This window comes from Peromyscus maniculatus, chromosome 13 (genome assembly GCF_049852395.1).
Source record: "Peromyscus maniculatus bairdii isolate BWxNUB_F1_BW_parent chromosome 13, HU_Pman_BW_mat_3.1, whole genome shotgun sequence".
Lineage (NCBI taxonomy): Eukaryota > Metazoa > Chordata > Mammalia > Rodentia > Cricetidae > Peromyscus > Peromyscus maniculatus.
Window position 1 is genome coordinate 4261568 of NC_134864.1, and position 11610 is coordinate 4273177.

At 49.4% G+C, this 11610-nt stretch overlaps 1 long non-coding RNA gene across 2 annotated transcripts; it reads right to left on the bottom strand.

Annotated features, from left to right (window-relative positions):
* Nucleotides 1-7730: 7730 nt before the first annotated feature.
* Nucleotides 7731-10810, bottom strand: LOC121821881 (uncharacterized). 2 transcript variants are annotated; one of them, XR_006062752.2, is made up of 4 exons: nucleotides 8792-10810; nucleotides 8516-8673; nucleotides 7957-8032; nucleotides 7731-7860 (listed from the first exon to the last, which is right to left on the bottom strand). It is a non-coding gene; the product is annotated as an uncharacterized LOC121821881 (long non-coding RNA). The 2 variants fall into 2 exon arrangements; XR_013043948.1 differs by having other exon boundaries at nucleotides 8516-8678.
* Nucleotides 10811-11610: the final 800 nt, after the last annotated feature.

Consider the following 11610-nt stretch of genomic DNA (forward strand, 5'->3'; position numbering starts at 1 on the left):
AATAAAGACTTCCAATTGGCTTAAACTCATGTCTGTGAGCATCTTCTCTGGTGAGCACCCCACAACAAGGCTGGCACCCCGCAGGCTTTGCAGGAGGCAGAGCATCTCCTCCAGGCACCGCAGCTGCTCCTTGGTTGGTCCTTACTAATTATATAGGGTGGCGAAGGAAGGGCTGTGGGTCTGGTCACGCTCAGGGGCTCCGGAGCTGTTCACTCCTGTTCACTCCTGAACTGTCCTTTAGAACGCCCTGAGTCTTAACTAGCTTGGGAGGAACTTTACCCAACCCATAAGCCGTCTCTCCAGACCACAGTAATGTGGGAGGTTTTTGTTGTTGTTGTTGCTTTTGTTTTTTCACAGTAATGGTTTTTAGGCTTGGAGAACACAATAAATCAGGACTGTCTTCTGAGCCAGAGACGACACTGGTTTGAGCACAATTCTCGATAGAACTCAGATAGAACTCAGAGGACAATGGTGTGCGCCAAGCTTCAGTCCCTCTTCCTGCCGGATGAGTTTAATTAATGGGAACTCAGGAAGGGGAGCAGGGCAATTGTTTTCTTCCTTAGGGAGTCAGGCCCCAGGCTAACAGGGAAGCTGTAAAAAGCCGGTCCCAGTGCTGGGAGAGGAGCAAACAGTTCCCCAAGTCAGAGGGGCCTGGACTCTGAGAGGGGAGGCCAAGGCCTCTCCACCTGTCAAAGCAATCCCAGCCCAGACACGGGTTAAGGGGCTCAGCCACTGCAGAGCAGGCAGGGACAGGATCTCACCGGGTGAGGGCATCTCCAAGAGGAAGAAGTGTAGAAGGTGGGCAGGGGAAGACATCTATCAAGATGCAGATCCTGGGGCAGGGGCCTGGCAGGAGCTCTAGGGATGAGGGGTTCCCACGTGGAGAGAGTGCCAGGCCACACCCCATCCCCACCAGGACACCTCAGCATCTGTGTTTTCAATAAAACTTACATCTGACTATCGTTTGGAACTGGGGTCTGCACCTAGTCCCAAGAGACAAGGCTGAAAAAGCAAAAAGAGCGGCCTGGTACTGTGGACTTTTCCTGTAATCCCAGTACTTAGGAGGCGGAAGTAGGAAGGTCATGTCAAGTTTAAGGTCAACCTGCTCTACTCAGGGAGTTCCAGTCCAGTCAAGCCTGCACAGCAAGATGCTGTCTGGGACTGGGAAAGGTGCTAAATGCCAAGCCTGATGACCTAAGTTGGATCTCCAAGATCCACACAATGAAAAGAAAGAAATGTCTCCAACAAGTTGTCCTCTGACCTCCACACCTGCACCGTGGCACACACACATGCGTTCACACACATGGAAAAAAAAAAAAAAAACATTGACTTTTCGAATATGTGTGTGGTTTTTTTTTTGTTTGTTTATTTTATTTTTTTTTTGTTGTTGTTTTGTTTTGAGACAGGCTTTCTCTGTGTAGCCTGGCTATTCTTGAACTTGCTCTGTAGACCACGCTGGCCTCAAACTCAGAAATCCATCTGTCTCTGCCTCCCAAATTCTGGGATTAAAGATATACACCACCACTGCCCAGCTCAGACAAATCTATTTTAGAAAATAAAATAAATAAATAAAAGAAATGAACAGAAATCAAAGGAAAAAGCCTGAGAGAAGGGTCAGTAGCTGACCCTTCCTGCTCTTCCCAAGAACCCAGGTTTAGTTCCCACCAGCCACACCAGGCAGCATACAACCCACTGTAACTCCAGCTCCAGGGGATCTGACGCCCTCTTCTGGCCTCCCCAGGTACCTGCACCCTTGTGGCTTACATTCACACAAGGCACAGAAACATACAAATTAAAAACCAAACTGGGGACTGGAGAGATGACTCAGCCATTAAGAGCACTGCATGCTCTTCAGAGAACGCAGATTCCCAGCACCCACCCGGCTCACAATTGTAACTCCGGTTTCAGGTAATCCGACATCCTCACACAGACATACATGCAGGCAAAACATCAATGCACAAAGAATAATAACAAGCCAGGCATGGTGGTGACGCACACCTTTAATCTCAACACTTGGAGGCAGAAGCAGGTGGATCTCTGTAAGTTTGAGGTCAGCTTGGTCTACAGAGTGAATTCCAGGACACCTAGAGCTATGCAGAGAGACCCTGTCTCAAAACAAAACAAACAAAAACCCCATAATGGAGTCACTCATGCCAACATCCCTGTGCTGTCCTCTATTTCAAGATAAAAGAATTCAGGGACTGGAGCGACGACACGACCGTTTAGAGCACTTGTCCCCGAGCAGAGTCCTGGGTTTGATTCCCAGCACCCACACAATGGGTCGCGGCCATCCGTCATTGCGGTTCCGGGGACCTGACACTCCTTTCTGTTCTCCCTGTGTCAGGTGCCATGTGGCACCCATACCCACATGCGGGCAAAGCAACCACACATATGAAACAAAACAGTAAGAACTAGGACCCCCAGGTGTAGCTCAGTCGTCGAGAATTTATCTGGCCTGCATGAGGGCAGCTTCAAATCCTGGAGACTGGAAAAGGAAAACCAGGATTAAAGAGGAGTAGACAAATGTTCCCAGTAGACCAGTGTCAATTAGCACGGCAATGAAGTTCCCTCCATCTTCACCCTCAAACGACACAAAAGTCACCTGAAGCAGCCGGGGGTCACGTGAGTGTTAATTTTCTACTGTTCTGTCTCCCGGCAGCTGCTGCCCCACCAACATAACTTCAAAGTGGCCCGTCTACTTCTGTATTTGGTTTCTGCTGTCTTCGGCCTTTTCTACCTATATCTGCCTCTTCTGCTCAGCCCATTGTTACACTTACTCTATCCTGTGGAATAAAGTGTTGCCCGTTCTAGAACAGAAAATAAAGCCAATTAAGATCTTTAAATTATGGCCGGGCGGTGGTGGCGCACGCCTTTAATCCCAGCACTCGGGAGGCAGAGGCAGGCGGATCTCTGTGAGTTCGAGGCCAGCCTGGGCTACCAAGTGAGTTCCAGGAAAGGCACAAAGCTACACAGAGAAACCCTGTCTCGAAAAACCAAAAAAAAAAAAAAAAAAAAAAAAAAAAAAAAGATCTTTAAATTAGCTGGACAGTGGTGGCGCACGCCTTTAATCCCAGCACTCAAGAGGCAGGCGGATCTCTGTGAGTTCAAGGCCAGCCTGGTCTACAGAGCAAGTTCTAAGACAGCCTGGGCTACACAGAGAAACCCTGTCTTGAAAATCAAAAATGAAAAAGAAAAAAGGTGTATGTCAGGTGAGACCTGGAGTTTGAAAGAAACAGTTGACTAAGGGATCCCGTGGGAGCCGCGTCCTACACAGCCACATTCCTGTGGTAAAATGGCGTGGCCAAGGTAATCCACAGGAGGAAGGGTTTATTTAGGCTTCTAGTTCCAGAGGACAAGAGTCCATCATGGTGGGAAAACGTGAGGACATGGTGACTGGAGCAGGAAGCTGAGCGTTCTCATCCTCAGCCTTAAGTAGGAAGCAGATGAGAACATGAAGTGGGGGGGGGGGCAGGGAAGGGGGAGGGGGTGTGTATCGGGAATTCCAATTGGTCTTAATATAAAAGCCGGGAGTCAGATATCAGGGTAAAAGCTAAAAGATCAGAGAAGCAGAGCAGCCAGCCACTAGAAAGACTTCTTACCTCTAGGACTCCTCAGACTGAAAGGGCAGAGCTCCTGTCTCCACCCTGCCTTATCACTTCCTCTCTCCGCCCAGCCATATCCCTTCCTGCTTCCTCATCCCAAATGCTGGGATTAAAGGCTTGTACCTCCCAAATACTGGGACACGAAATCCCAAGTGCTGGGGTTAAAGGTGTGTGCCAGCACTGCCTGGCCTCTAGTGGCTAGCTCCACACTCTGATCTCTAGGCAAGCTCTATTTGTTAGAGCACAAACAAAATACCACCACAGGTTTGAATGAGCATGGCCTCCTTAGGCTCATACTTTTGAATACTTGGCCAAACAGTTGGTGGAAGGGTTTGGGAAGGATTAGGAGGTGTGGTCCCGATGGAGAAGGTGAGTCACTAGGGGTGGACTTTGAGTCCACGTCATTCCCAGTTAGCACTCTCTGCCTTGTGCTTGTGAGTCAGATACAAGCTCTCAGTCACTGCCCCAGCACCTGCCTGCCTGCCTGCCACCCTGCTCCTCACTGTGACAGACTCACTGTGTCACAGACTCTACCCCAAATTAAACAGTTTCTTTTAGAAATTGCCTAAGTCATGGTGGTTTTTTAATCATCATCATCTTTATTTTTACTATGTTGGTGTTTTCTTGCATGTATGTCTTTATGAGGGTGTAGAATCCTCTGGAATTGGAATTAGATGGTTGTGAGCTGCCATGTGCGTGCTGGGAATTGAACCCAGGTCCTTTTTTGGAAGAGCAGCCAGTGCTCTTTACCTCTGAGTCATCTCTCCAGCCCCATAATGTTGTTTTGTCACAGCAATAAATAATAATAATAACGATAATGATAGTAATAATAATAATACATGGGGCAAGCCAGCCACAGTGACAGCTTTCTCTTGCAAGCCTCCACCTCCAAAGGTCTCACGGCCTTCCCAAAGAGCACCACCACCTAGGGCCAAGTGTTCAAATATCTGGGTTTACAGATGGAGGATCTGTCTCCTTCAGACCGCCACAGGGCCTTTTTCTCTGACACTCTGCTCTCAGCATGCTTGTCTGCCATATGGCTGGTTGCCCTCCAGATTAGGTTAATTTTTTTCTTCTGTCCTCTAGGCAGCTGCTAAGATTTACAGCTTGGCTGCCCTGGGACTTTTCTTTTAAACCCTAAAGAAATTGTTCTGGGGCTTTTGTTTTTTTCAATTTCCTTTGGGGCAGAATGGAGGGAATGAGCAAATGAAAGAGTGTGAGCGTTACAGCTCCGAGGGAAGTGCTCCCCCATGCAAGCGTTGTAGTTCTGAAGGGAAAAGTATCCAGGCGGTCGGAGCCAAGAAACACCACACAGTCCCACCACACAGCAAACCTCACACAGGGAAACACACAGGAGGGCAGCCGCCTCTGCTGGGGGAGGCAAGCTTGTGCAGGGCTTCTCTGGGAGGAGTTTTCCAGGCTGGGGATTGGTGGGATTTCAAGTCCTGAGCTTGGGGCAGGCTCAGGTATGGGTGGGTTTTCAAAGCTCAGGCAGAGAGCTGGGACTTTTTACCCCACACTGTGCGTTTCAAGAGAGCTCCTCTGCCTTCCAGTCCAGAGTCGGTCACAGAGGCCACACACAGTGAAGGCTCTTATGGGAGGGGAAAGAGAGGGGCAATTGGAACCCTCAGTCAGAGTCGGCTGCTCTAGGTCTGCTCTTGTGGCTGCCTAAAGCAGTCTTTTTGCAGAGAGGAAGTTGGACAGGCCTGGACATTAAGAGGAATGGATTTAGCCGGGAGGTGGTGGCGCACACCTTTAATCCCAGCACTCGGGAGGCAGAGGCAGGCGGATCTTTGTGAGTTCCAGGCCAGCCTGGTCAACAGCGCAAGTTCCAGGATAGGCTCCAAAAGGTACACAGAGAAACCCTGCCTTGAAAAAAAACAGGGAGTGCAAACTTGTACAACCATTGTGGAAATCAGTATGGCAGTTTCTCAGAAAATTAGGAATCGATCTACCTCAAGACCCAGCCATCCCACTCTTGGGCATATACCCAAGGAATGCTCAATCATAACACAAAGATACATGCTCAACTATGTTCATATCAGCACTATTTGTAATAGCCAGAACCTGGAAACAACCTAGATGCCCATCAACGGAAGAATGGATTAAGAAAATGTGGTACATATACACAATGGAGTACTACTCAGCAGAGAAAAACAATGACAGCATGAAATTTGCAGGCAAATGGATGGAACTAGAAAAAATCATCCTGAGTGAGGTAACCCGAACCCAGAAGGACAATCATGGTATGTACTCACTCATAAGTGGATACTAGATGTAAAGCAAAGGACAATCAGACTGCAACCCATAGAACCAGGGAGGCTACCTAGCAGGGGGGACCCTAGGATGACTGTGGCTTATAATAAGTTTTGGGTTTACCCAATCACTGGGCAAGCTCCAGTGAAACATTTCACTATTAGGATAAGAATTTGTACTTTATCAAGCTGATAACAGAAAATAAAATAATAATAATAAAAAAAGAGGAATGAATTTAGTGGCTGGCAAGGGTTAGCTTGGACGATATGGAAAGCTTCCCCAAAAAGGGACACCTTCGGGTTCAGGTGGTGCCTTCCTAGTATAAAGAGGAGGCCCTGGGTTTGACCCCCAGCACTGCATAAACTGGGTATGGTGGCACCCAGCTGTCATCTCAGCACTTGAAAAATGGAGCCAGGAGGACCCAAAGTTCAAGGTCAGCCGTAGCTACCTGGTAATGTCCAGACCACCCTGGAGCACATGAGATCCCCATCTCTGAATCAAATAAACAGGGCCGAGAGATGGCTCACTGGATCAAAGTGCTTGCTTGGAAAGATTCTCAAAAATTGTCCTCTGATGTCCACATGAGCACCAGAGCACAGGCCTGCACTCACTAACATGCACGCGCGCACGCGCGCGCGCGCGCGCGCGCACACACACACACACACACACACACATACACACACTGAATAAAATTAAATTAAGGATGTTCATTATAATAATAAAATAAATAGGCCGGGCGGTGGTGGCCCACGCCTTTAATCCCAGCACTCGGGAGGCAGAGGCAGGTGGATCTCTGTGAGTTCAGGGCCAGCCTGGGCTAACGAGTGAGTTCCAGGAAAAGGCACAAAGCTACACAGAGAAACCCTCTCTCGAAAAACCAAATAAATAAATAAATAAATAAATAAATAAAATAAAGTTCCTCTTCCATGTACTTGAAGTAATCAGTGAGAAAACCTGCCTCCCTCCACACCCCCTCCCTTCTTTCCCATCCTCTCTTCTCCTTGGAAGCAGGCCATAATAGTGAGAATTTCATTATCATTTATACATTTTTGTGTATAGGTGTTTTGCCTATACATATGTCTGTGCGCCCGCATGCACCTGGTGTCTGTGGAGCCCAGAAGAGGGCATCAGATGCCCTGGTACTGGTAGTTGTAAGCCACTACGTGTGTGATGGGAATCAGAATCAGGTTCCCAGGAACTGGAGAGAGGGCTCATGGGAGCTGGAGAGATGGCTCAGAGGTTAAGAGCACTGGCTGCTCTTCCAGAGGTCCTGAGTTCAATTCCCAGCAACTACATGGTGGCTCACAACCCTCTATAATGAAATCTGGCGCCTTCTTCTGGCCTGTAGGCAGAACACTGATAAATAAATCAATAAACCTTAAAAAAGAAAAAAAACAACAACCAAAAACAGGTTCCCTGGAAAAGCAGGCAGTCTTCCTAACCAATTAGCCATCTCTAGTCCACATAACTTTCTTTTTCTTTTCTTTTTTTTCTTTTTGGTTTTTCCAGACAGGGTTTCTCTGTGTAGCTTTGCTCCTTTCCTGGAACTCACTTGGTAGCCCAGGCTGGACTCGAACTCACGGAGATCCGCCTGCCTCTGCCTCCTGAGTGCTGGGATTAAAGGCGTGTGCCACCACCGCCCGGCTAGTCCACATAATTTTAATAACCGTTGTAAAATGGATGCGCTTGCCTGTTTCTTAAACCCAAACACACCTCGAACACCCTTTATTAATAATTAAAATTGGAGACTGGAGAGATGGCTCAGTGGTTAAGAGCACTGACTGCTTTTCCAGAAAATCCAGGTTCAATTCCCAGCACCCACATGGCAGCTCACAATTGCCTGTAACTCCAGTTCCAGGGGACCTGATACACATAATATAAAAAATAAATAAAATTTTAAAAAATCTTAAAATTGCCAGGCATGATGACTCACACCTTTAATCCAGTAGTCTTGCTGGGGAGACAGATGTACCCGGTCCAGTGAGCCTCGGGTCCTGGAACCCTGAGTAGGGGTGATGAGGTAATGAAGAAAGGCTGTGATCAGGTGGGAGTGTGCATGGTGAGGGGCCACCTACTACCTCCCCAAAAGAGAACAAACCTCAGTGCTCAGTTAGGAGGGCTTGGCTCCTCTCAGTGGAAGTTCCAGAAGGGAGCAGTCTCAGGGTGTAAGCATGCTGGAGGAAGAAGCTGCAGTTAGGTACTAGTTGTATATCCTGCTCACTCCCACTAAGACCTTTTAGGAAGCTCTGAGACCCTCTTCAGCCTGGGTAAAGCACTTTGTTAATTTTTGTGGGTCCCAGGCCTTGGAGTCCTGTGCCATGTCAACAATACACATTCCCTCAGAATTCCATTCCCTCAAGGCTTCCTCCCTGCAAGTGGGTCTCTTTGAGTTCAAGACCAGCTTGGTGTATTTATTGAGTTCCAGGTCATCCAGGGGAATACAGTGAGACCCTGTCTTTAAAAAAAAACAAGGCAGAGAGAGCTGGTGTGGTGGTGCAGGACTTCAATCCCAGCACTTGGGAGGCAGATGCAGGTGGATCTGAGTTCTAGGCTAGCCTGGGCTACAGTGAGAGTTCCAAGCCAGCCAGAGCTTGCATACTGAAACCTTGTCTCAAAAAAAAAAAAAAATCAAAATAAAATGAAGACTGGGGGTGTACCTCAATTAGCAGAGTTCTTGTTTTGCATGCTTGTATTCCTGGGTTTGATGCCAAACACCACATAAAAACAGACCAGGCGATGTACACCTGTGATCCCAGGGCTCAGGAGACAAATCGTCAGTGAATTCCAGACAGCTGGGACTACGACGAAGTGAGGCCTGAACTCAAAACAAACAAACAAACAAATCAAAACTGCCCTCTAAGCATTCACACTGTGCTCCGTGTTAGCATAGTAAAATCTTAGAGCAAAGGTCAGGGGCATTATTTGTTACTTACTGTGGGTATTTCAAAAGAACAATCTTTGGCCAACACTCAGAAGTGACAGAAATAGACTGTTGTCTCACTGCCTGATTAAAATGGAAAAGCTGAAGGTTTTCCAAAAGGAAACAAGAGGAGGCCAGGAGTCTAGACTGGCCACTCAGAAGTGTGTGTGCGAGACCGAGCATTGGCGGGTGGGGCCTTTGTGCGGACAGTGTCTGTGTCTGGGTGTGGGACGTGGGCTCTTGACCAACCCAGCTGCGTGTGACCTGTGACTGGGAGGTTTTCCCCGTGGACAAGCGCACAGTCAGGGACAGCATCTGGCTGCTCCCTCCCTCCCGTGACTCTGCCTGTGCCCAAACAGGAGAGTGTGTCATCCCTGACGTATTGCTGGGCAACGGAGTGTGTCTGGGCGGGTCCCCTAACGCTCTCCGGTTCACAGTCGCTGCATGCCTGCTTTGCGGGTGTCTCTAGCTGTCGATGTCCTCGTGAGATAGCGAGACTCTCGCTCACTCCTCCTCTTCTCCCCTTTGCTAAGGTCTTGGGCTTGCTGGGCAAGTACACCACCACTGAGCCACACCCCCAGTCTGTGAAAACTCTGGTCTCCTAGTCTTAGGATGCAAGGCTTGGGTTCAATCACACAGCTACCCGGGAGGCTGTCCTTCCTGAGCCTGAGAGTTGGACTGTAGAGGACCCTAGTCAGCCCCTGCCTGGGATCGACTTTAGAGAAAAGAACCCATCCTCACAGGGATGTCTGGATAGGGGAGTACAGTCCAACCCTCCTTTTGAATTTGCCTGAGGGGGTTTTGCTTTGCTTCGACACTATCTCTGGTGATTTTTGTCCTGTTTTTAGGAATTTTAAAACTTTGGACAATTGGAAGCACCATCTGAAATCGCCAGAAAAGTTTACGGTTCCCTTGGAGTTTTATTCTTTGTCGATTTGTTGTTGTTGTTTATTTATGTACACCTTTAATATGTGTTTGTCTGCAGTGCCCAAGGGGGCCAGAAGAGGGCGTCAGATCCCCTGGAACTGGAGTTGGAGATAAGTGTGAGCTGTCGTGTGGGTGCTAAGATTCGAACAAGCTGTTCCAGAGCAGCATGTGCTCTTAACCATGAACCATCTCTCGTAAGCCTTGGCTACATAGCCAGTTTGGGGCCACAATGGGCTACATGATATCCTATCTCAAATAAGTAGTCTGGGGTTAGAGTTCAGTGTTGGCGAATCTGTCCTGGGTCAGCGATAACAAAACAAACAAAAAAATGGGGTCCGGAGAGATGGTCAGCCAGTAAAGGGCTGACCACATAAATTCAGCCCTCGGGACAGGCAGGGTGCAAGGAGAGAAAAGTGCGCCGTGGCACTCGCCCGCCCTCCTTAAGCACAATATGTCTTTTCTTCCATTTTAACTCGCATATGTGAAGTCGGGGGCTCAGGCCGCGGGCCGGCTCTGGGTTTCGGGCATCTCCCCGGCTGCGCCTCCATCGGGCGGCCCCTCCCGGTCCCGGCGAGCAGGGCGGCGCTGTGGGGAAATTCCAGTCCGCGCTCCTCCGCCTCGGCCAGACCTCATTTCCTAGGCAGGAAACCAGCTCGGGGCCACCGAGCGCCGCCTCGTCCAGGCACCGCCTCCGCCCCGGCCGGCCGGCCCAGCTGCAGCCACGCCCGGGCTCCCAGGATAAATTTAGCTCTTCTATTCCGGTCTCTGCCCTGCCCTCGCCCTGGAGCCAACCGGTGGAAGGAGAAAGATGGAGCAGCGCGGAGATCACAGCCTGAAAAGCTCATCACCGTCACATGCTTCCAGGCCCGACCCCAGAGCTTACGCCTACCCACTTCACTGACCGCAAAGTTCCGCGGACACTGTCACTTTAACGAAATGGGGTGGGAGTCAGGGCCCTCCTCACTGTACCGGGGAGATCCAGAGAAGGAAAAGCACCAAGTGCTGAGCGCGGTCGTTTCATGCCTGGAATCCCGGCACTGGGGAGACTGAGTCGGAAGGACTGTGGCAAGGACCAGGCCAGACTGGCCTCCAGAGGGAGATGTCTCAGAAAATGAAAACCAAAGTGAGTGTGGACACACACACACACACGTCTGGGCGATTCTAGAACTACCTCCTACACTCAGAATTGCCGTGGGACCTGCCTAACTTCCAGGTCCAGCCCAGAACTTGGCCCACACCTCTCCAGGTCTCACCTGGGCAGTTCCTATCAATGTCTGCAGAGTCTCCTACTCCTTCCCTCCCGCTGAGGATTGAATCTAAGGCCTCAAGTGCACTAGGCAAGCTCTATCACCCGATCCAGAATGTTTTATAAGGGATCGTTTCTCGCCTGAGTTCCCCTTGTCTGAAAGCAAAGCTTCCGAAAAGCGTTTTAACTGTTGGACTGTGGGTGAACCTCAGGTGGCGCTCGGCAGTTCTCCTCTGGATTTGCATGAGGCCTTAAGTTTGGACAATTCCCTTCCTTCCTCTCTTCCTCCCTTCCTCCCTCCCTCCCTCTCTCTCCAAGACAGGGGTTCTCTGTGTAGCCCTGGCTGTCCAGGAACCCGATTTGTAGACCAGTCTGGCCTTGAACTCGGGATCAGCCTGCCTGTGCCTCTGGAGCGCTGGGATTAAAGGCGTGCACCACCACCACCCAGCAGGACAATTCCTTTTCAGTGGACTTGTTGGAGAGTATCAAAAAGAAGGAAGGAAGAGAAAGAGAGAGAATGAAAATACATTTCAAAAAGGAAGAAACCACTCCTAAGTAGATAGAGTAATTCGAAAAGTCGATATTGATAAGAAAACAAGTTGCTGCTAGGGACTGAGTCTAAGTACCTGCCTAGGCTGCAGGGGCCCCTGCATTCAATC